The sequence below is a fragment of the Tupaia chinensis genome, unplaced genomic scaffold, assembly GCF_000334495.1.
Source record: "Tupaia chinensis unplaced genomic scaffold, TupChi_1.0 Scaffold000009_1, whole genome shotgun sequence".
NCBI classification, from domain to species: Eukaryota; Metazoa; Chordata; class Mammalia; order Scandentia; family Tupaiidae; genus Tupaia; species Tupaia belangeri.
This window is the reverse complement of record NW_006159439.1, coordinates 216,199-242,085: the sequence shown is the minus strand read 5'-3', so window position 1 is coordinate 242,085 and position 25,887 is coordinate 216,199. Positions and strand designations below refer to the sequence as shown.

The 25,887-nt window shown below is 37.2% G+C and overlaps 1 protein-coding gene and 1 pseudogene across 1 annotated transcript in view; both read right to left on the bottom strand.

Moving 5' to 3' along the window:
* CSNK2A2IP (casein kinase 2 subunit alpha' interacting protein) overlaps nt 1-25,887 on the bottom strand; it is a 156,892-nt gene that overhangs the window by 119,002 nt on the left and 12,003 nt on the right. The gene's annotated exons all lie outside the window — the stretch shown is intronic.
* On the bottom strand, nt 13,262-13,525 carry LOC102482859 (HIG1 domain family member 1A, mitochondrial pseudogene; annotated as a pseudogene).

The following is a 25,887-nucleotide window of genomic DNA, read 5'->3' as shown; positions in this document are numbered from 1 at the left end:
CATGTTTGACCACCTTTTTCTTCCTCCCCATCTTGGCCACGTGCTCACAAGGTCAAACCCCAGACCTTATGATCACCAGTAACTACATGAAAGAACCCATTTCAGCATCTAATGTGCTGACCACCATGTTTTTCTTCTCTTTTACTTATAGTGCTACCCCCCACTGCAACATCCAATCCCTGTATGGTTAACCCCACTCAGTTGTCCTGATGTTGTTATTCCTTTCTTCCCCACTTTGCACATTCACATTCTCCTACACTAGCTTAGAATACACATTTGGTCATTCTTCTCACTGCCTGAAACTGGCCTCAGTCCTTTTGAGATCCCTCTGTCTTATTTGCTTGGCCAAACTGCAAACCAGACTTAACAAAATTACCTGCATTGTTGGTTATTGCTTTATTAGAAATAAAATATTACTATGAAATATTTTATAAATGCACTGCTATATTTACATTGACAAATTTCAAGCCAAATTGAATATTCCATATTATTCTCAGTTTTACACCTCCCAGAAAATCCTTTTTTTTCCTACTTTCTGCCTTATATTTCACACTTTTTTAGTATCCTTGAACAAATCCATATGTCCTCCTCTCTCTTTTTTTTTAAGCTTTTGCTATTGGGTGCATGTGTTTACCAGAAACTAACAGAGGAAGAGGGAGAGAAAGTGAGAAATCACCCCTGGGGAGTGGCCATGCCAGAATCTTATCTCCTCCATTTTCCTATTGGAATTGTGAATACTCATGCTGCATATTCCTGGCATGATTTTCAAGCTGCCAGTCCAGGACTAGAACTGCGGTTGACCATGTGGGAGTCCAGCACCATAACTACCATGCCACCTCCTGACTTGCTTCTTCCCCTTCTTTTTAACAACCTTACCTTAAATTTTATAGAGAAAGTAGAAACCATGAAAAATTATTTCATTTTCCCACATCCAATTCTATAAAAATCACCTTATAAACACATCTTCTACATCTTGTATTTTTTTTTTTTTGGAGAGGTTTTCGCTATAGGGCGCGTGCGCTCGCCAGACAGACAGAGAGAGACATAGAGACAGAAAGCGAGAAATCACCCCCCAGAGGGCATGGTCACGCTGCAATCCCTTCTCCTCCATTCTCTTCTCGGGATCCTGGGCACGCACGCACACATGCCCGGCGTGAGTTTTAAGCCACCGGGTCCGGGACGCGAACCGCGGTCGACCACGTGGGAGTCCAGCGACATAGCCATTACGCTAACTGCTTGTATTTTTTATGTTAGAATGGAATAAGTGTTCCATGGTTATCTAAAGCCAAGTTCATTTGAGTGACAGATTCCAAGTGCTCTGGTCTTCTCAGAGTTTACTTCATCATTTGCATTGTCCTTGCCTGCTTTACCAATTTCTCCCCCTTTTTATCTTTTTCCAGTGTGCCTACAAATATGTAACATTCACCTCAAAAAATAAAAAAAAAGAAAGAAAAATGTTAACCCCACATTATTTTCCAGGTACCATCTCATTTTCAGATTATTGGGGGAAAAATTAAGGAGCTGTTTTCTCTAGCCTTCTCCAGTTCTCTTTATTCTAATTGCTCTTCAGCCCCTTGCAATCTGATTTTCCATCTGTCCAATGTGACTTCCATGTCTTTTTTCAAGTTCACCAAAGGCTATACATTTCCAAAACTCAGTTAAATATCTATTTTATCCTTATGTGATGGCTCACTAGCATAAGGAGAACCTATGAGCCCTCCTTCTTCAAACCTTGTCCTCTCTTGGCTTCCGTATTACTACACTCTCTTGGTCTTCCTATTGCCTCATCAGTCTCTCTTTATCACTCTCCCTTGCCAGCTATTTCTCCTATGACCCACCTAAAATTATTGGACTACATCAGGATGCTACCTGAGTCACTTAGTTTTTGTCTTATACTCTTTCTCAAGGTGACTTTACAGTATGAACTACTGTTACATTATTTCAAGTCTGCATCTCCATCTAACACCTTTCACCAGTTCTAAACCCTTACATCAATATCTAACTGCCCGTTTTATAACTCTAGCTTGGATGGCTTAGGCAAGGCTCCTCCAACATATGTTATCTCAAAAAGACCTTTGGATCCACTTTCCACTTCTCCCTAATCTTTTTCATCTCAGAAATGGAAAATCTGTCTTATTTTCTGTGGGCTAGGCTTTATTTCTCCATTTCCCTCACTTTTTTCATCCAGTCTATCACCATCCACTTCAATTCTATCTCCTAAATATATCTGTCTGCCCATTTCTCTCCACCTCTACTGTCTCCATCATAGTTAAGATGTCACCATCTCCAACTTGAACAATCTAAGTCTCTCTTGAGCTCCCTGCTTTCATTTTATCTCACCAGAGGCCATTTTCTATAGTCCAGTGGCATGGTGGTTAAAGGTGCTAGATACTCACATAGCCGACAGCAGTTAGAGTCCCAGACCTGGAAGTTTGCTTTCTCACTTTCCCTCTCTCTGTCTCACTGTCTCTGGTGAGCACATGTGCCTTATAGAATTTTTAAAAAAATAATAATAATTAATGAAGCTAAATAAGTAATTCTTAAAAAATAATAAAATGTAAGTTGAATTACACCACTTCCTGTATTAAATGGTTCCATGGTTCCTCTCGCTCTTCAGGAGAACAAATGAGTTCTGTCAGACCATTTTCATGCTCTATCACTCCATCCTTCGATCACATCTCATTCTATAACAGTCTCACTGGTTTCCTTTATACTCCTCATTCCTGTTAAGATTTTTCTAGCTTCAGAGATCTTTACTTGCTATTTCCATGGTTGACAAGTCTTCTCTTTTGGCTCTTCTCATGGCTAGTGCTTTTTGAACTCTAAGTCTCAGTGGAAGAGAGGAAAGATGGAAGAAGGAAAAAGGAAGGTGGGAAGGAAGAAAGATAGAAATTCCTGGGGGACCAGCAGTTGGCGTAATGGTTATGTCACTGGACTTCCATGGAGTCAACCACAGTTTGAGTCCCGTACCCAGTGGCTTAAACTCATGTTGGGTGTGTGTGTGTGTGCATGCCCAAGATCCTGAGAGGAAAATGGAGAAGGATTTGTGGTGTGGCCGTCTTGCCTGGGGGCTGATTTCTCACTTTCTGTCTCTCTGACTCTCCCTTTATCTTTCTGGCAAGCACATGTGCCCTATGGCAAAAACAAACAGTAAAAAAAAAAAATATATATATATGCATATATATATACACATACATATATATGTGTGTGTGTGTATGTGTATAAAAGAAATTTCCTGGCCACCCAATCAAAAGTGATCTTTATCTACATCCATTTATTCTAGCTGAATATATTATTTCTTTCTTAGCATTTTTCTCAACCTGTACTTTGTTCTGTGTATTTATTTCTTGGTTTATTGTTCATCTCAGACTAACTAAAAGCAATTTTCAAGGAGGCAGGGACCTTATCTATCTTATTCATCATGGTATTTCCAGTCCAGAAAAGAGACTGACACAAAGTAGCCACTCTGGAATTTGTGTGCTAAATGCATAAATGAATGATGCTACCTAATAAAGGCTAATTAAGAAAAGTTATGGGGGACCCGCAGTTAGCATAATGGCTATCTCATTGAACTCCCATGTAGCCAACCACGGTTCGAGTCCCAGACCCGGTGGCTTAACCTCACACCGGACGCATGTGCATGCATGCCCAAGATCCCAAGGGGAGAATGGAGAAGAAGAGATTGCGCCATGGCCATCCCCCCTGGGGTGGAGGTGGGGGGTGATTTCTCACTTTCTATCTCTCTGTCTCTCTCTGTCTTTCTGGCAAGCACACAAGCCCTATAGCAATAAACAAAAAACAATTCTCAAAAAGAAGTTGTGATTTTTCTGTATTCTATACAATATCTGAAATATCAAAAGTAGATGTATACAGGGAGAAGAAACAGATTTCCATGAGCTATTCAAAGTTGAATAACTCCCAGGATCTAGTCCATGACTAACCAAGCATGAAAAATGTCATATAGACCATACACTGGTATGAAAGTGAGAAAGTGGTTCCCTGAGTGTCCTTTTGGAAAGGAAGATAAAAATAAGGAAGACTTGACTATGTAGCAAACATTATGCTGGGTATCATTGTGTGTGTGTGTGTGTGTGTGTGTGTGTGTGTGTGTGTAAAACCTTTAATATTCTCAACATTCTAAAGTACTTGCCATCACCATTTTAATGACAGAAATTCTGACCTCAGAAGGATAAGAATTTTGTCTACAACTTCATAAGAAGGAAATGATGGACTTTAAATTAGAGATTCTATCTGACCAACTCTAAAGCCCATGTTCTTTTCACAATACTACATAATCACTTGTCTATTTTTGTTTCCATTTCTAGAAATTTAAGTTAGTGTCCTTTGAATTTGAGAGTTAAGGGGTCAGGGTAAAAGAGAAATTTAGAAGCCCTATTATTCATCTACTAAGAGAACTCCAAAATATGAAAAAACAAGGAAAAGAGGAGAAATGAGAAAATAATATTTGCATTCAGGGTAAGCTGTTGTGCAAAGCCACGGAGTTGGTAAATGGGAAACGTGGCTTCTAGATCTAACCCAGTATTCTAATAGTTCATTCTCGTGAACCAGAAACTTCCAGCTAGAAAATAATGTACAAACAAGAGTCTAGTTTTATACTGTACAAATGTAAACCAGCAACAGAGTGTGGTTTATTATTGGTTTGATTTGTTTTTTGAAGAAGATTGGTATGAGACTTCATCTTACATACAAACCTCCAAAGGCAAGAGTAGCTTCACTTTTAGAGACAAAGTTACTCATAGTATTGCTAAGTCTATGATTAATGTCATCCGCTGCTTCCTTCTTCAGATCTTCACAACGAGGCCCAATGCTTTCCTCCCAACCAACTATAGGGCCAGGTTTATTCAGAAATCTTTTGACAATTGATAAGCTAAGACATTGCTAATGGTGCCTGACACAAAGATACCACTATGGAAAAACAGCAAAAAATAAGCATGATAGGAAAAATAATAAATGCTTTGAATGTTTCTATTGTATTATATTTTGCAGAGATAAATTTCAATTACACAATTAGAAGTACCATAATATTCTCAGTGCTCAGGGTATCTAGAGGTCTTGATGAAGCCCCATCTATTGCCAACATCTGCCTAGCCATCCTTCATCTGGCAGGGCTTCTGACTCTACCACGTACCGTGTTCTTAGCATAAGTTCATAAAGACTGGCCACCTCTAAGTTCCTCAATACAGATATCCTGACTACAAAGGAATGTACCGAGGATCAGTTTTTCTCCCAAAGACAGCTCTTCTTCCTGTAAAAAGATAACTGGGAGGTGGCTGTATCCAAGAACCACATCCAACAAAAATCTTCCATACCAAATAGTGACTAAATAAACATGTTAGATCCCAATGAAGTGTTTGAATGAGAAGTATAGAAAGTCTTCATTTAGTATGGAAATGGGGTGAATGAACAGGTGGAAAGAGAAAGAAAAAAGAGGACTAAAATGAGAGGAATTGCCTATGGCCTTTTCTCAGAATGAGCAGAACAGGTACTCATAGTTAATCTCTTGGTTATATAAGATTCATTTAGTTTTTTTTTTAAAAAAAATAACACTTCATTGAGGTATGACTAACATACAAAAAGCTGTAGCTATTAATGTATACAACTTGATATGTTCTGAGATTAGTATACACCATGGGGTCATCACTAGGATTGATGCTATAAACTTATCCATCCCTTCCAATAGTTTCCTTATGCCATCTTCCAAAATAAACTTATGAGAATTTCACATGTGGTCTTCCTCTGCTGCCATAGTCTTTCACTTTTAAATTGTGTAAGTGACGGAAACAATTTTTTCCAATGTTATAGATATCGATGTTATATACCTTCGTGGCCACGATGGATATCCATCGTGGAGTCTGAAGACACACCTTCCTTGGGAACTGATCACATGTTCTGACAACTGCTTCCCACATGACAGCACCAAGGCTGGGCCATGAAGGGTCCTTCTCCTCAGCCCTCACTGCATCAAAACCAGCAAGACTTTACCATCACCCCCAATAACAGTAGTTAGCTCCTTATATTTTGTCTAAGGAATCAACTCATACCACTTCTTTTCTACAGAAAATTTTATTTCAGGGATCCCTCTTTGATGCTGAGACCTAGCCAGTTCTATTCAGAAGCTTTCTGCTTAGTCTCCCACAGAGGCATTTAAGGAGAAATATTTAAGATATTAAATGGCATCTATTTGCAAAGACCTCAGATCTTCATTTATAAGCAGTTATCTTTCTCTTAAAAACCAGAGACATCTAAGAGTGGTGGCTTCTGGCTAGGTAGTACCACAGTGGCAACAAACTTGACCCACGTGGAAAAGACCTTGGGTTTGCCCATGAGAACGGGGAAGGGTTGTGGCATGAAGACCCTGTTGGGTGCCTGTCTCTCTGAATCTCTGATGCTCTGTCTCTCTTATGAATAAATAAACATTAACTAAAAAAGTGTTAGCCTCAATAAGCAAAGCTTCTGCCACGACTTAATCTCAGGACAGTGTCTGGATCCTCGCACTAAATGGACAGAAATGCAAGGCCACTGAGGCATTCCCTTCAGGGCATTTTGTCTCTACTTGCGACAAAACAAAGTTTGTCATTTTAAGTAATCTCTTCCATGGCAAGCCTATTTAATCTCTAATTTGACTGGTGCCATATTCACATATCTATAAAGGTTATATGTTGAGCCCAAACTTTCTATTGTCTGTGCTCCTTCACAAAATAAACACGATCTGGAAGGTACTAATTCTTTATAGCTCAACATGGGAAAGAAATATAAATAAATCTTTGGATCATTTGTCTCCTAGAAACTTTATCTTTAGATAGTAGGTCTCTACTATTCATTTTCTCTTCCTGACCCTATCTCTGCACTGATTAACTTGTGTTTCTGCTATTTATGTTGTTCCTTCTTGCCTTAATTCTAAGTCAAATTGCAGATATAGTAACTTACCTCACTCTCTTTCACATGGACCATTCCAGTCAACTCTAAGCTTTACTTTCTGAATAATGCTGAACAGAAATATATTTTAGTTTAACATATATTTAGTTTAGTTTTCAAATAGTGCTACTTAAATAGTTTCTAAAATACTATTGTCCTTAATACTTTGATAAATAATATTTAAAGTAATATTTAAGAAAACATTATTATACAATTTGAGCCCTTGCAAACAGATTCTTTTTGTCAGCTTCTAATATTAACTAACATAACCTAATATTCTTTTAGGCTAGTTCTTTTGGCTTTTAAATCGCAAACCATTGAATTCTTTCCGTGTTACTACTTTGGTTGGCATAGCATATGGTCTGTGCCGGTAGTTTAGCCTATATCTTAGATTGGTTTAGAATGTTAAGGGAAAATTTTTTTGTGTTTTATTTTAAACAGACTTTTTTTTTTAAATCTTCTACCTTATTTCTATGAACTCTTTTAACAACCTAGAGTAGCATCCACAATTTTTAAAGCATGTGTGCTTTTGTTGTTCCTTTCACAAATTGATACTCTGTAAATATACTAACACATTTTAGTTTTATTTAAATGTTTTACAGATAGAAAAGAAATCCTACAAACACACTATAATGCTTAATATGGTAGCTATTTATTAATACCTAAATATTGGATGATGAGAATCTTTCTGAGGGAATTATTAAGTATCTCCATGAGACAACCTTAGCATGATTAATAAAAGAAGAAAAAGTCCCTAGACAACATAAATCTATAGTCTGCATTACAAAGCAATGGCAAACATAAACAAATGCAGAATTACTTTTAATACATGCAAAAAACAAATACCATTACTTTCGGCTTAGCAGTAATGCAAGAGGTACCCTCACAAACTTAGGAACAGCAATGTTATCTGAAATGTGACCCATTCCCCCTATTTTCTTGGAACTGGTTGGATTTGTACACTATCTTTCGTATTTTTCAACAGTATTAATTTACAGGACTGAAGGGTGGACTTGAAGAGGATTAAATAATTCAAACCTTACAATAAGAAAAGTTTATCTGTCAATTTGATAGAACCTTAAAGACATTAGGATATGAAGAAGAATTATCACTACTATTAATTGCACTGGCATATTAAAAGGACCCCAGAAAGTGACCTCCTCTAAAACAGACAATGCATGCAGAAAATATATCTTAATCTTCTATTCTGTACTTAGATAAATGTCAAATATATCTATCACCTCAATTAACCATAGGAAAAAGCTGTCAAAATCTAATTCTTTTTTTGACAAGGTGTTTATTCTGAATCCAGCAGAGGGAGAAACAGGCAGCTGCCTTAGAAACAAGTGTCACCAGAGCTTGAGCCACATGGGGAGCCTTCCATGTGCAAAAATACTGATTAGAGCGTTGGTGAATCCAGACTAACACAGTCAGAGTTTGTTGACTGAGCTAAAGTAAAACTGCTTTGTGGTCAGGTCAGTTTTGGAGTTGAGATTGTTAATAAAAACATGTTATTTTTTTCATGTCTAGCAATATTAGGCAAAATGTGGTCAAATTGATGAAAAGCAAATACTTTAGCTTAAGGAATTATACAGTCAATTGCAAGACTGAGGCAAGCTGTTTATGATAAGTATTTTTTTCTTTTGTCATCTTAAAAATAATCATAGAGCAGCTTTTGATATAATTAATACTATTATTATTATTATTATTTTGCTATAGGGCACGTGCGCTCGCCAGACAGAGAGAGACAGAGAGACAGAAAGCGAGAAATCACCCCCCAGGGGGCATGGCCATGGCGCAATCCCTTCTCCTCCGTTCTCCTCTCAGTATCTTGGGCCTGCATGCACACGTGCCCGGTGTGAGGTTTAAGCCACTGGATCCGGGACGCAAACCGCAGTCGGCTACATGGGAGTCCAGCGACATAGCCATTACGCTAACTGCTGGTCCCAATACTATCAAATTTAATAGATGATAGTGCTTGGTTCAGGCGTAATTTACACATCTATTCCCTCAGTTACATAACAAATATTTATTGTAAACTTCTACACATACACAAAAATGTGCTTAGTTTCATTAGCATACACACAAAAAATGCAGATCCTTTGCTTCTGGAAGTTGAGAACAATAAGCAAGCCAAGATAGATTTATGCTACTGTAATGAAAATGTTTAAAATACACTGGTCACTTAGTAATATCAACACATTGAGTTGACAGTTTACAGCTGTGTTAGTACCGAAGCTGTTAGCCATATGTAGATATTTAAATTTAAATTAAGCTGAAGTAAATTAAACTAAAAATTTAATTCTTTAGTTTCACGAGCAATAGTTCCAGTGCTCAGTAGGCACACTGTATTGACAGTTCTCTTTCTTCACTGTATTGGGTCTAATTGGAAAGTACTAGTATAAAGTATAGAAATATAGCAAGTTGCAGGAATGTATCAAAACAACCTAGCTGAGTCTTCATGAGTACAAAAAGAAATGGATGGAGTTTTGACATAGTGGAAAATTCAGTTGCTGGATTATTAAAAAAAAATAACATGAACAAAAGTCAAGAAGCCAAAAAAAGTAAAATATGTAGGGAGAAGAGAAACTAGGTTTACTTATTTTTACTGGTTAAATAATAAAGGTAAAAGTGAGAGAAATTTTATATATTTAAGTTAGAATCGCATTTAATTAATCTGAATATCAAACAATTTATATAACAGTAAAACTATCTTTATTTTATAGACAAACTATATCTTGAAATATAATATGCAATAGGTTTTTAGTTGTTTCAGTTTTAATAACTATATACCTATTTTATGGGTATGTAAAATTTAAAATAATATATCATTGTTCCATAAACTCTGTTACATCAGTGATATTACCACTTAGAACAAGACTGTATCCTTTTCAATTATAAAACAGCAAATGCAATCAAATTCACAGATGGTCACTATGTAGACAAAGAAGAGTCTTTTCAGGTTTTATAGCTAAGACAGTAGTTAATAAGTTAATAGTTTTTGCAATGGTTACTCTTAATGGTGATATCTGCAAAGTTATCAGAATGGGTTTAAAGAACATTAATCCAGAAGCAGTAGTCACCATACATGAGAAGAGACACCAGAATCTGAAAAAAGCAGTTGGAATACCCATGCAATCATTCAAAAGTCCATTACGCCATTACACCTTAACCAAGCACTAGCAATCGGAATTCAGAGAAGCATACACATGTTCTAGACATAACAGACCTAGAATAAACAGGATTTAACAATTTCATATGGAGATGAAGGAAAGATAGAAATCAAAGGAAATAGCAAAGTTCTCAAATCTAGGCAGGAGGGTACCAGTGCATAGTGAGAAGCAGATGTTTGGAAAGAATATGATGATGGGTTTCAGTTCAGAAATATTGACTTTGGGGGCCAACAGGTGGCATGGTGGTTATGGTGCTGGACTCCCATATGACCAAACATGATGCAAGTCCCAGACCTGGAGGCTTGCTTTCCCACTTTTCCTTTCTTTCTCTGTCTCTCTCTGGTCAAATAATAATGGTGATAATAAATAAAGTAAGTCTTTAAAAAAAAGAAATAATGACTTTGAGATTATGTCAAAAATTTCAGATCAATATATCCAGAAATTAGTGAAAATTAGGATCCTAAGCCCTACAAAAAAGTTAAGCTGCAGGTTTATGAAACACCAGCACAATTGTTAATTATTAACTTATTATAATAACTAAAGCTGCCATTGGAAACACCTTCCCTTTGTAGGTAAAATGAAGAAAGAAATTCAGGCAAAGGTTGAGATTGAGATAAAAGAACTCAGAAATGTAGATGAAAATCAGAAAACTATCTTATATAAGCCAGAGTTTAAAAGAGTTACAGAAAGAAAAGGACAAAGATCAGAAGAGAAGTGCTGCAGAGAGGTTAAAGAGGATTAGACTTGAGAGACATCACTGGGTTTAATAACCAGGAGATACTGGTACCCTTAGAATAAAAATCTTGTTATATACCAGAACCAGTACTCAAGCTTGACATGAAGGTAAAATGTTGAGGTTCCTTCGTAAGTTTAACCCAAAAGAAATAGAGCAAAGAGATCTGCAGGTGGAGTGGTGGTTAAGGTGCTGGATTCCTACATGGCAAAAGTGATTCAAGTCCCAGACCTAGCAGCTTGAAAATCAGGCTGGACATGTATATATGGGTGCCCAAAGTCCCGAGGAGAATGGAGGAGAAGGGATGCAGCATAGCCATCCCCCCCGGGGGGTGATTTCTCTCTCTCTCTCTCTCTCTCTCTCTCTCTCTCACACACACACACACACACACACACACAAGAGTACATGCCCTATGGAAATATGACGAAGGAAATAGCTTTTTGGTCAGCTAGGGAAGGCAAAGAGGCTGAAAAAAGAAAAATAGAGCAAAGTGTATTAGCTTGAGGAAATGGAATAAACAAGAGAATGTTCTTGTTCTTTATTTTAATTTGAATAGATTTGCAGGCTGAAAAATACAGTGAACTTAAATAATGGCTGAAAGTGAAAGATGACATAATTCAAACAACTAGATCTTGGACCTAGTGAAATAAGAATGAATCAAATAAGCATCAAGAAAGCTCAGCCTTGGAGAGGGAGAAGAGATTTCTCTTTTAGAAGAATGATGGAGAAAATAGGCATGATCTCTAGAAAATTAAAGGCTAAATTAGTAATTTTAGGTAACTAAACTTAAAAAGGTTCAATGTTCATTCACTTACTTAAAAAGTATTTGCTGAGCATATACAATGTGCCAGATATACACTATTCTATAGAAATGATAAGGCAAGAACCTGAATTCATTGTATTAATACATTTTAGAGTAGAGAGAAATACAATGAAGAAATAAAAAAGACTGAGGTCAAATTGTAGAGCACACCAATATTTAGAAATAGAGAAAAGTAGAAAAAAAGAGAAAGTAAAATGGCAATTAATGAGCAAAATAATTTTAAATAGAAAAAAATATTTTGGAGAAAATTAACTCTTACAGTAGAATAAAATATGACGAAGGAAATAGCTTTTTGGTCAGCTAGGGAAGGCAGAAAAACTTCTCTAAGTTTGTATAATACAAGCTGAAATCTGTGGTTGAGTGCTCTGTAGAAAGACAAGTGGAAGAAACTCTCCAGAAAGAGAAAGCAGCAAGGATAAAGACCCAAAATGGGAATGATTTTAGCCTGGAGGAATAGGAGACATAGAAACTATCGTATAGCCAAAGGGAAGAGATGGTGCCTTTAGTGAATCTGGGTGTGAGAAGTGAAGTTTCATTTGTTTGTTTTTTATGTTCGCTTACTTTAATAACAACATATATAACCATGTAACACCATGGAATGCAAATTCAGATTAGACAAGAGAATTTCACAAGTGCAACAAAGCATTCTGCAGTATATCAAAGTTTGTATTTAATGTCAGACCAAACCAGCTTAATCACTTTCATTACAGGTTAAACGTTTAGTTTAGTGTTAATACTTAAAATACATATTTCTATTCCAAGATGACATTTAAAAATTATTCTAACCTAACAGTGGCAAAAATATAATTCTGCAATTACAAAAGAGCTAAACTAGAATCTACAATTAAGTTATTTTCATGTTTACAAGTGTGATTATGAAATAATTCTGCAGCCCCACCGTAAGCTTTCTAGGTTTGGTTTAAACACATATACACTTCAGTTAAAGGAGGCAAAATTATAGTCCATGCACTTTTGTGAAATAGTTCTCCAAGGGCCAACCAACCTTAAAACCTGAAGTACTCAACCAGTCTACAAGGCACACAGAAAAACGTTCAATGAACTGGGATAAACAAGACTCCTACATAACACCCAAAGCAAGAAGTATTCTTCTTTTTTAATTTAATTAATTTATTTATTTACTTATTTTATTTTATACATTCAATCACATTATTATTTGGCTTATAAAATGGATATTTCAACAGGTGAACATTTCTCCCTAGTACAGTTGATAAAACTATAAAATATTCAATAGATAAGTACTCTGCAGCAAACCGGGCGGACTTCAAGGTTCTTCTGTACTCTTCTTTAGAACTAGTTTCATCATAAGGGTTTAAGAAGGTGGAGATTTTAACACTACAGAGTACATTTGGGTAACGTTTGTGTTAATTTGACTTTCCTGAATAGCCTAGCTAGTAAACTAGTCAATAATAATTTTGGTCACCAGGCAGATCAAGTCTGTGAGATAGGAAGCCAATATTCAAAATACCTAATCTTAACACATCAAATGATTTGTTTTTGACACAAACAGGTAACCTCAATATGAGATGTCTAACTAAAGCAAGCACATCCAACGAGACTAAGACAGCATCTCTTCTTCTAAGGTTTAGGTTTTGCCCAGAATTCCCGAGTCAGACCAAGAGTCATTGCTCCCACAACAAAGCCTTGGGCTGCCATGCACAAGTGGATCATGTTAACAGACATTTAAGTATTTCCCCGGCTCTTCGATTTGTATTCCATACAAATTGCTGCAAAATCTGCCATTCCAATGGAGACAAATGGTGCCTCTTTTTCTATTTGGATAAGTATGGATCCCTGATCTTTATCATATGAAGAGAGAGCAACATCACTGTTGGTTAACATGGTGACTGATGAGAGTTTCTAAGATAGAATTTCGAAAGAACAATTGAGAAATGAAGAATTTTGAACAGATAAAGATTCACATCTTTTGCTTTCATCTTCTGTTTACCTGTGTTTCCAGAATACCGTAGACTTTAGCACTCTGTTCATAGAAGTCTTTACTCCTCTACTTACATTTATTACATAGATGATTTTATCCAGTCCCTCAGTAAAATTTGTGAAGATGTTGAGAACTCCCAAATTTATATCTTAATTCTGTACCTCTGCACTCAAGACAGTACCATTTCATTCACTGCCCACTTGGCAACTCCACCTGACTATCTAAGAAACATTTCTAATTCAACACACTTAAACTAGAATTTTTCATCACCCACTCAATCCCAAATAAATTTCTCTCAAGTCTTTCCTGTTGTAGTTAATAGTTTTCTCATCCACTTAATTACCTAGGCCAAACACTATAGAAACATCTTGATTGTTGTCCTATACCTCACATCTGTCGAAACTCAGTAAGCACCATCAGCTCTACCTCCAAAATACAGCCGCAACTAAACTATCCCAATTCCATTGCTGCAACTCCAATTTAGTTCCCCATCAATTTCATGTACACCATTTAAACTGGATTCCAACGAGTCTCCCTGCTTCAACCCTTGCTCTTCCATAGTCCAGTTGTCATCCAACAGCTAAGCTAGCCTTTTCTAAAAGAATCTACATGGAATTGGTATTATTTACTCCTTTAATAATTGATAAAAATTAATCTGAGTAACCATATACACTTAAAAGTCCTTAGTAGAGACATTTTAACTTACAAATTTTATTAATCTACATTTTTATTTATATTAAGCTTATAAGTTTTCTTCATTCATCTTGAATCATTTTTGTAATTTTTGTCTTTCAAGAATTTCAGCGATTTAGGGACCAGCAAATGGCATAATGATTACGTTGCTGGACTCCCACATAGTCAACCGCAGATGGAGTCCCAGACCCAGCAGCTTAAAACTCACCTGGGTGCATGTGCACATGTGCCCAAAATCCCGAGAAGAGAATGGAGGAGAAGCAATTACACTGTGGCCATTCCCCTGAGGGGTGGGAGTGGTTTCTTGCTTTCTGTCTCTCTATCTCTGTCTCTCTGGTGAGTACACACACCCTATAACAAAAATCTCTCTTAAAAAAATATTTAGGGGACTAGCAGTTAGTGTAATGGCTATGTTGTTGGACTCCCACGTAGTCGACCGCTGTTTGCGTTCCGGACCCGGTGGCTTAAAACTCACGCCGGGTACATGTGCATGCGTGCCCAAGATCCCGAGAGGAGAAGGGAGGAGAAGGGATTACGGCGTGGCCATACCCCCTGGAGGGGGGATTTCTCACTTTCTGTCTCTCTGTCTCTCTCTGTCTGTCTGGCGAGCACACGCACCCTATAGCAAAAAACCTCTCCAAAGAAAAAACAAAAAATATTTAGGTCATTTCATCACAGTTTTGTAATTCTTTGATATAAAGATATTCATAGCTGTTTTTTACCTTTTAAATGTGGAAAAAGCACCAATAGCCCATCTCTTTTTCTTTGTATCAGTAGTTTGTGTTTTCTCATGTTTACTTGATTATTCGAGATATATGGTTGCTGGTTTTTTCTTATGTCTTTTAAAAGAATCAACTTTTTCAAATTTTTTTACTTAAGTGATTTCTAGTCTGATGTTCATGATGCAATTTTTACTTATATTTTCACTTTAGATTTAATTGATTATTCTTTTTCTGGCCTCTTAAAATGGAAGGTTAGATAACTATCATTTTCTTTTCAAGAGAAGCATTTAACATAACAAATTTCCCTTTAAATACACATAACCCGCATTGCACAAATTTTTGTAAAATTTTATTAATCTACATTTTTATTTATATTAAGCTTATAAGTTTTCTTCATTCATCTTGAATCATTTTTGTAATTTTTGTCTTTCAAGAATTTCAGCGATTTAGGGACCAGCAAATGGCATAATGATTACGTTGCTGGACTCCCACATAGTCAACCGCAGATGGAGTCCCAGACCCAGCAGCTTAAAACTCACCTGGGTGCATGTGCACATGTGCCCAAAATCCCGAGAAGAGAATGGAGGAGAAGCAATTACACTGTGGCCATTCCCCTGAGGGGTGGGAGTGGTTTCTTGCTTTCTGTCTCTCTATCTCTGTCTCTCTGGTGAGTACACACACCCTATAACAAAAATCTCTCTTAAAAAAATATTTAGGGGACTAGCAGTTAGTGTAATGGCTATGTTGTTGGACTCCCACGTAGTCGACCGCTGTTTGCGTTCCGGACCCGGTGGCTTAAAACTCACGCCGGGTACATGTGCATGCGTGCCCAAGATCCCGAGAGGAGAAGGGAGGAGAAGGGATTACGGCGTGGCCATACCCCCTGGAGGGGGGATTTCTCACTTTCTGTCTCTCTGTCTCTCTCTGTCTGTCTGGCGAGCACATGCACCCTATAGCAAAAAACCTCTCCAAAGAAAAAACAAAAAATATTTAGGTCATTTCATCACAGTTTTGTAATTCTTTGATATAAAGATATTCATAGCTGTTTTTTACCTTTTAAATGTGGAAAAAGCACCAATAGCCCATCTCTTTTTCTTTGTATCAGTAGTTTGTGTTTTCTCATGTTTACTTGATTATTCGAGATATATGGTTGCTGGTTTTTTCTTATGTCTTTTAAAAGAATCAACTTTTTCAAATTTTTTTACTTAAGTGATTTCTAGTCTGATGTTCATGATGCAATTTTTACTTATATTTTCACTTTAGATTTAATTGATTATTCTTTTTCTGGCCTCTTAAAATGGAAGGTTAGATAACTATCATTTTCTTTTCAAGAGAAGCATTTAACATAACAAATTTCCCTTTAAATACACATAACCCGCATTGCACAAATTTTTGTATGGTGTGTTTTAAATTTTACTTATTTCAAAATAGTTTTAACTATCTCATATTTCTTCTTTAATTCATGAATTATTTAAAAGAGTAATAGTTCATTTCCAAGTACATGAGGATTTTCAGCTATTTTTGTCATTGACTTCTAATTTAGTCTCATTGCAGTCAGAGAACATATTTCCTGTAGGTTCAGTAATTTTAAATGTATTGACATGGTGTTTCATTGCCCAGAATATGGTCTAATTTGCTAGATGTTCTGTGTATTTCTTTCTATTTTTTATTTTTTTTTGGAGAGATTTTTTTTTTTTTTTTTTTTTATAGGGCATGTGTGCTTGCCAAACAGAGAGAGACAGAGAGACAGAAAGCGAGAAATCACCCCCCTCAAGGGGGATGGTCACACCACAGTCCCTTCTCCTCTGTTCTCCTCTCGGGATTTTGGGCACACATGCACACGTGCCTGGCATGAGTTTTAAGCCACCAGGTCCAGGACTCGAACTGTTGTCGACTACATGGGAGTCCAGCGACATAGTTATTACGTTAACTGCTGCTCCCAATGTTCCGTGTATTTCTGAAAAGAAGTGTATTCCTCTATTTTTGGCTATTATACTTTATAAATATAATTTTGGTCAAATTTGTCAGGATATGATTTAAGTTTTCTATATCATTACTTAATTTCTGTAAATCTGTGCTATCGATTACTGATGAATACATAATCTCCAAATGTATTTATTAATTTATTATTTCTTTCATTTTATTTCTAAATTTCTCTTCAAGTAGTTTGAAAAAATACATATGTAATTGCTATCTTCTTCTTGTATTGATCTTTTTATTATTATGAAAGGTCTGTCTTTGTTTCTAGTAGTAATCCTTATGATAAATTTACTTGATCTGATGTTACTATAACATTCCAGATTTCAAATGCTTACCATTTGCAAGTGGTACAATTTTTCATCCTTTTACTTTCAGCATCTTATATTTAAAATATATTGAGGCATTATTCAAAATTGCTAAGACATGAAACCGACCCAAATGTCCACGAACAGAAGAACGAATTGAAAAAGTATTCCATACTCTATGTAATACTAGTCAGCAAAAAAAACAAAACAAAACAAAACAAACAAACAAACAAAAAAAAGAAAACAAGACCGTGACGTTTGACATAAAGTGGATGAATATGGAACATTTACTGCTGAGTAAAGCAAGCCAAGCTATGAAGGAGAAACATTGTGTGTCTCTACTTAATATATACCGACTATCTGCACTCTGAATGACAAAGAAACAAAGAAAATGGTTATAGATACCATATCTAGTGTGGGAAGAGGATGGGAGGAGAGTCTGAGAAAAGACATGAAGGAGAAAAATAGAGAGGCAAGACATTTATGGAACAAAGAAACGGGTTATTATCTGTGGATGATAACATGTATAGTATCCCCAGCCGGACTACTGAGAGATGTATTCCTGTTGGAGCATTGACTTTACAAGCTAAGTGACATACGTGATTGAATGTATAAAATAAGTTAAAATAAAATTTTAAAAAGAGTGAAAAATTTTTTAAATAAATAAAATACATCTTTTGAAACCAAGATATGAGTCTTGCTTTTCTTGTGCTTTGTTTTTAGTTTATCTTTTTCTCCCATAAGTGAGAAAGAGAGGCATCCCAAAGTCATCACACTGCAATCTATACCCAGCACTAGTCAGCAAAGATCATAGGAACATGCATTCACACCCAACCTTCAGAGGGAAACTTCAGAATGAGAACCAGGGGCGTTTCCATGTAGCTCCAGCATTGTAGAGCAACACATTACTGTTGTGTCATTGCAACTGGCCAGGTCTTGCTTTTCTATGTACTGTGACAACATCCACTGATTGACGTCCATTTACTTAATCTAGTTATCAGTATGGTTGAATTTATGTCTGCCTTTTTGCTTTCACCATTTGTTTGCCTTACTTGTATTTTGTTCCCTTGTTTCTTCTTCCTGCCTTCTTTTGTACGAAACAAAATATATTGATTATGTAATTTAATTTTTCTTTTGTCTTGCTAACTACATTTCTTTACTTTTTCTTTTTTCTGCTATAGGGCGCGTGTGCTCGCCAGACAGACAGAGAGACATAGAGACAGAAAGCGAGAAATCACCCCCAGGGGGGATGGTCACGCCGCAATCCCTTCTCCTCCATTCTCCTCCTGGGATCTTGGGCATGCATGCACACGTGCCCAGCGTGAGTTTTAAGCCACCGGGTCCGGGACGCGAACCGCGGTTGACTACGTGGGAGTCCAGCGACATAGCCATTACGCTAACTGCTGGTTCCCAACACTTTTTTACTTTTTACAGAATTGTTTTAGGACTAAAATGTTAATCTTTAAATTATTTTAATTCGCTTAAATATTAATATTATGGGTTAGTTTTGGGGGATCCTATAACAGTACAGTTTCATTTAACACTCCCCCAAAACTGTGTTGCCCTTGTCATATTTAATACATCAACATATATTATAAACTTAATACATATTATAAATTTGACTTTAAACAGTCATACATCTTTTAAAATTAAGAAAAGACAACTATAAGTACCTGCTGAAATATTTATAATTATCTCTAATATCTGGTCTTCATTGCTTCCTTCATAGTTGATTACTTTTGATCTTGAAAACCTTCCTTTAGTGCCCCAATAAATACTTTCAATTTTTGTTCATTAGGAAATGTTTTTCATTTTTGAGAAACAACTTGAGTGGATGCAAAAATCTTTTTCTTTTTCTTTTTTTTTTTTTTTTGGAGAGGTTTTGTTTTTTTGTTGTTTTTGTTTTTGTTTTTGCTATAGGGTATGTGTGCTCACCAGAAAAAGAGAGAGAGACAGACAGACAAAGTGAGAAATCACCCCCCATGGGGGCTGGTCATGTGGCAATCCCTTCTCCATTCTCCTCCTGAGGATCTTGGGCACGCATGCACACACACCCTGCGTGAGCTTAAGGGGCTGAGTCCAGGACTCAAACGGTGGTCAACTACATGGGAGTCCAGTGACAGAGCAATTACACCAACTGCTGGTTCCAGGATACAAAAATCTTTGTTGACCTTTTGTTACTCTTTTATCACTTTCAATATGTCATTCTGATCGCCATTAATTCTGGGAGTCAGCTTATAATTGTATTACAGTCTCCTATATATGTAAAAGATCTATGTTTTACTTGCTCCTCTGGATATTTCCCCTTTTTCTTTGATTTTTCAACATTTTAACCATGAAGTGACTCCATAAAGTTTGGGGAGTGGTGTGGAGGTTAAGGCACTGTATCTCACAGGGCCAACTATGCAGTTCAAGTCCTGGACTCAGTGGCCTGAAAACTCACATAGTTCATGTGTGTGCATGCCCAAAATCCATAGAGGAGAATGAAGAAGGGATTGTGGTTTGGTCATCCCCCTGGGTACAAGGGTGATTTCTCATTTCCCTCCTCTCTTTGTCTCTCTCTGATGAGCACACATGCCATATAACAACAACAGCAAAAATTTGTGGACAATACTAAACAATGAGTTTATTTTGGTTCAAATAATTTTGAAATCCAGGCACAGTTTTTGAATAGTATGCATTTCCTGTGAACTTTTTGAAGGCCCTTCACATGACATGAGTAGATACGGCTTTTCTTACTTCCTAATCTGAGGTTTACTGAGCCTTTTCTCTCTGAGTATTGTCCTTAAATTTCATAAACTTGGGGCCAGTAGCTGGAGTAGCAGTTACATTGCTGGACTCCCCAATGGCTGACTGCCATTTGAGTCCCAGATCCAGTGGGTTAAAACTCATGCTGGGTACATGTGCATGTATGCCCCAAGATCCTGGGAGGAGAATGGAGAAGAAGAAATTGAGGCTTGGCCATCCACCCTGAGGGGAGGTGATTTCTCACTTTCCTTCTCATTGTCTCTGTCTCTCTCTCCAGTGAGAGCACATACCCTTAGGCAAACTCTCTCAAAGAAAAAAAATTTCAGAATCTTTCTGCTATCATCCCTAAGAAAACTTTGTGTCTGATCCTTTCTTTTATTTTCTGTTGAGCTTATCTCGATCCATTCTTTTTTGCTCCAATTATACTTATACTGAAACTTATGATACTTTCCACTAGTCTCTGAGGAAGTTTTGTTAATTTTTCTTCAATTTTGCTTTTCTTCTCTATAGGTTTTTGCCGTAGAGCACATACACTTGCCCGAGGTACACAGAGAGAGGGAAAGTGAGAAGTCACCCCTCCCTACCCCCAGTGGGGATGAACACAATGAAATTCCTGCTTCTCCATTCTTGACTTGAGATTTTGGGCATGCATGCACACACACCTAGCCTTCTTTTCTTGTCTTTCTTTCATTGTTTCTTTCTTCTTTCTTTTTTTTTTTTTTTTTAAGGTTTTTGCCATAGGGTTCATGCACTTACTGGAGAGAGAGACAGAGATAGTGAAAGGGAAAGTTAGAAGTCACTTCCCAAAGGAATAGCTATGCCCCAATCTCTTCTTCTCCATTCTCCTCTTTCTCCTCTTGGGATTTTGGGTACACATGCATGTACTCCTCGGCATTTTTTAAGCCACCAGGTCTGGAATTTGAACTGTTGTCAGATATGTGGGAGTCTTGAACCTTAACCACTATTCCATCTGTTGCACCCCTACTGCACCCCCATGTAATCTTCAAGCCACTAGATCCAGAACTCAAACTGCAGTCAGTCATGTGGATGTGCAAATCCAGTGCCTTAATCACTACACCACCTGCTGGCCTTCTTCAAAATATTTTTATTTTTGTTCTTTGTGTTGAATAGCTTCTATTCTACCAAATTATTTCAAGTTAATTGATTAATTCTCTGCCATTAATTCTCTGCACTTCTACTTGCTGTTGAACCCGTCTAAAGAATTTGCGTTTTTCAATTATGATGTTTTTAATTTAAGAATTTTCATTTGGTTTATTCCACTTCTCTGTTAAAATTTTCTCTGTTCACTCAGTAATAACACCTTTCCTTTCTATCTTTGAAAATATTTTCCTTTCATTCATTGCATGCTTATGTTACTTGCTTTGAGATCTGTGTTGATTTAACTTCCTGATCCACTTGCAATCAGTTTGGTCTGAGGAGTTCACTCTTGTATATGAGTCACATTTTCCAGTTTATTTCTGTGGCTGGTAATCTCTTGCTGCAATCTTGTCATAATAGATACAATAGTTTTCTCAGGCGACTATAAAAAAATAAATGCCACAGAGTAGGTGACTTAAATGACAGAAATTCACTTTCTCAGATTTGGATGATGAAAGCCCAAGACGTGGGTAGTAGCTGATTCAGTGCCCAGTGAAGACTTGAGGACTCCCTTCCTGGAAGTGACCTTCTTACTCTGTCCTCATATGGCCTTTTCTGTGTGTGTTCAAAGAGAAAGAGAAGCCAAGCTCTCCGGCATCCCTTCTTATAAAGACAATAATCCTGTAAGATCAGGGGTCCACCTCAGGACCTCATTTTAATTTAATTGGTTCCTTAAAACTAATTAATTCTGTCTCTAAATATAACCCCATTGGATTAGGGGTGCTCATACTCAACATATGACTTTGGAGAGGAGACAGAAACATTCAATCTATAATAAATAACATGCCGTAGTGACTTTAATTTTCTTCTCCTTCTAGGATTATTAGGTTTTGGTTCTAATAAGTTATTAACTTGCCTGAACTCAAACTGAAATTTATCTCCCCATAGTGTGAAGAAGCTGCCATCACTGCCAAATTTTCTTGGCTTTCAGCTTCTGGGTTTTTAGCCTGGTCCCCTGGTGGTCTTCTCCATGCCTATTTTGCTTAGAAATCTGCCAAGAAATTTAGCTGAGTTTATATTCGAATTTTAGGGCTCACCCTTTTTGTGGTTTCTTGCCTCTAGGCCCCCCTTGGTAAATTTTCAGTTGCTCTTCAATCCCAAAATTGTGCCCTGTGACTGATTAATCTAATAAGGCTTCTGTTTTCTGCCACCCACGGTGTGTGTGGTCTAGGGAATGCAAAGACACAGCAAACTACAACATCTCACCAAAAGTCATTCTGTCTTTCAAGAGCAGACTAGCCTCTTTCATCTTCTTGCCTTTTCACCAAACTCCCTTGGGGTCAAATACATACATGCATGCTTACTGGTCATCCAAGGATTTGGACAGAATTTATAGTCACTCTAATTTTTGTATTTTGGTCCCTTTTTCTGATCTAGCTTCTAGAATTTTCCCTTAAATATCCAGTGATTCTTCTGCCCTCCAGTTGGGTCATTTAGTCTGTGGTTTTGCAAAAAGAATCACAAAGCTGTACTTTTTTACCTGATGTAATAGCAATATTTCAGTAGTAAACTCTTCTCAAGTCTGTGATTGCCCTTGACATTTTCTGGTGCCTTCAAATTACTATCTTTCAATGTTTTTCCAGTGTCTGAAATTATTTTCTGCAGGAAGAATTGGCTGAACTTGTCACCACACACACACACACACACACACACACGCAGACATATACACACAGACTTAAAAATCTCTTAAAAATTTTCTCTTCAACTAGAGAAGGATGAAAACTCTGTGTCCTACAAGGCCTAACCTCTGCCTAAATGTCCGGCCTCATTTTTTTTCCACTTTCATTTTTGCTCACTCTGCAAAATCTACAATAGCTTTATCCAATAGTCACTAGGTTGCCTAACCAACAACTAGTTCCTCGTATCTTCCTCCTACCAAAAAAAACAAACAAACAAACAAAAAAAAACAAAAAAAAAAACACTTTCTTTCATGTCCTTCTTTCTGGCACTTAATCTATGTGTCTCAGGAATGTTGAATTATGAGGTTCCCCTTCCATGAAATATCCAGAGGTGGGATAGAATGTTTGTCCCCTAATAACTCATACTTAGACTTGGTTGCCCCTGTAATAGTACTAAGAGGTAAGACAGAATAAGAGGTGCTTAGGTGATGGATTAAAGGATTGATGGGCTAGTGAGGTAACCTGAGTGTGCATATATCATCAAGAGAGTGCACTGTTGTTAAAATGGCCTCCCTTGCTCTCTGTCTCCTGCACTTGTTTCTACCTTCTTCCCTTCTGCCATGATGTCATGCAGCAAGATGCTTAGCAGATGCTAGCACCATACCATTGGACCTTCCAATCCCCAGAACTGTAAGAAATAGATTGTTTCTTACAAATTATCCCAACTGTGCTATTCTGTGATAGCAAGAGAAAATGAGCTAAGACAGCTTGATTTACCCAAGGATAGTTCTATTCCCCACACCAGTAATTAGTTCAAGATTGATCATTTGGAAGATTTTGGTAACATGTGAGAAGAAGACTACAGAGTTTCTGAGGAAGTACCTCCCAACCCTTCTAAGAGACATGGAAATCCACTTTCTTTGCCCTCTTAACTTCAATAAGGAAGTTCTGATAGCTAATGGTGTCCATCCTACAGCCACAAAATAGACTGACACTCAAGGGGTATAGATCAAATTTTCATACAGACACAATGGGAGGAAATGGAAAGAAGGGGAAAAAAATGCTGTGCTCTTGATGATGAAATCAAACAATCTTGAAAATTTAACTGACCTTTGCACGTTTTTTTTTTTTACTTTAATTTTTTTATTATTGTTTTTATTTAATGTTTGCACATTCAATTGCTATACATCACTTAGATTCTAAAGATACTTCACCAAGCATGACATAACCTCAGTCCAGCCCAGTTTAGAATACAATTCACAACATCACCAACAGATAATAAACCCTATCTGTATCCCACAAGTGTCTACCATCCTATTTTTCCCCAGATTCCCTTTCCTATGCTCTTCCTCTCCCACGCTCTCTTTCCACTTTGTCTCTAGTGTCCATTGAAATTTTTAATGCCTTTATGTTCTCCAGTCTTTCAGTCTCTGCCATAGAGTGTAGACAGTCAGTCTATGTTAAGTGGAGACATACAATATCTCTTTCATAATCTGATTTGCTTCACTCAGCAACAAATCTTCTCTATTCAACCACTTCCTATCAAATTCCAGGGTCTTGTTGTTTTTTTATGACTGAGTAGTATTCCATGGAGTATATGTGCCATAATTTTTCAATCCATTCATCTGTTTGTGGACATTTGGGTTGGTTCCATGTCTTTGCAATTGTGAATAATGCTGCAATGAACATGGTTGTGCAAGCACTTTTCAAACTGAGCATTCTCCTGTCCTTTGAATAGATACCCAGGAGTGAAATTGCTGGCTCACATGGCGGTTTTATTTGAAGGTCTTTAAGGAATTTCCATATTGTTCTCCACAGAGGCTGGACCAATTTATATTCCCACCAACAGTGAAGGAGTGTTTCCCTTTCACCACACCTCCTCCAGCATTTATCATTATTTGTTTTTTTAATCTTGGTCATTCTGACTGGGGTTAGGTGGTATCTCATTGTTGTTTTGATCTGCATCTCCCTTGCAGTGAGGGATGTTGAGCATTTTTTTCATATGTTTTTTGGCCATTCATATGTCTTCCTTAAAGAGTTATTTGCTAAGCTCATTTCCCCATCTTTTAATTGAGTTATTTTCTTCCGGGTAAGCCGCTTGAGTTCCCTGTGTACTCCGGTTATCAGTCCCTAAATGTGAGGCACAGCAATCCCCTCTTCTCTCCTCTACTCCTCCCTCCCTTTGGGATCCTGGGAGCACCTAGCATGTCTCCATAGCTTAGGATCCAGAATAAAACAGCTTAGTCAGCCTGTGGTATCCAGCTGCCTCAAATATCATGCCACAGGCTGGCGTGACCTTTGCAGTGATTAGTACTATTTTTTAAGAACTGTTCTCCCAGATTTTATGTTTCCTTGTTACTCAGGACCCAATTCAAATACAGCCTCTATTTCCCTAATCATCCTACTAATCATCCTAACTTAAATATCTTCTCAATTACTCTCTAGCCAACGTTCTTATTTTATTTTCTCCTTTGAAATTATCATTATTGAGTAGTTCTGGACACCAGGTGGACTGAGGCTGCAGGCCCAACCAATCTAGTCCTATCACTCATCCTCTGGCACATTCCCACTAGCCTTTGGACTCTTTGAATTTTGGTGATTTGAATAGTGCATGACACGCAATGCGTGCTGCGTGATTTCCCTTTTTTGTTTTGTTTTTCTTTGCTCTTGAGGTGTTGCTTATTAGGTTAGTTGGAAGCTCACCACTCCTTAGAAACAGGGAAGACTTTGGGTTATCCAGGACTAGTGGCAACAGTTAATGGTAATTGTGAGCAACAGGTAGGCCAACCATAAGAGAAATCATCAATTTTCTAATCCTGTACAACTCTAAACACTCAAAGATACCTTAAGTAAGTTAGAAAGAAACATATAGATTACCTGATGACTAGGAAAAATCGCAGATGCTTAAGAAATATGAGCAACCAACAAAAGGCCTCTCCCTCAAGGGAAATCATCAAGCCTACATCACCCACAGTCAATACAATGGACGTCGTGGACATGTCTGATAAGGAATTCAGAATATTTGTAGTGACCAAACTAA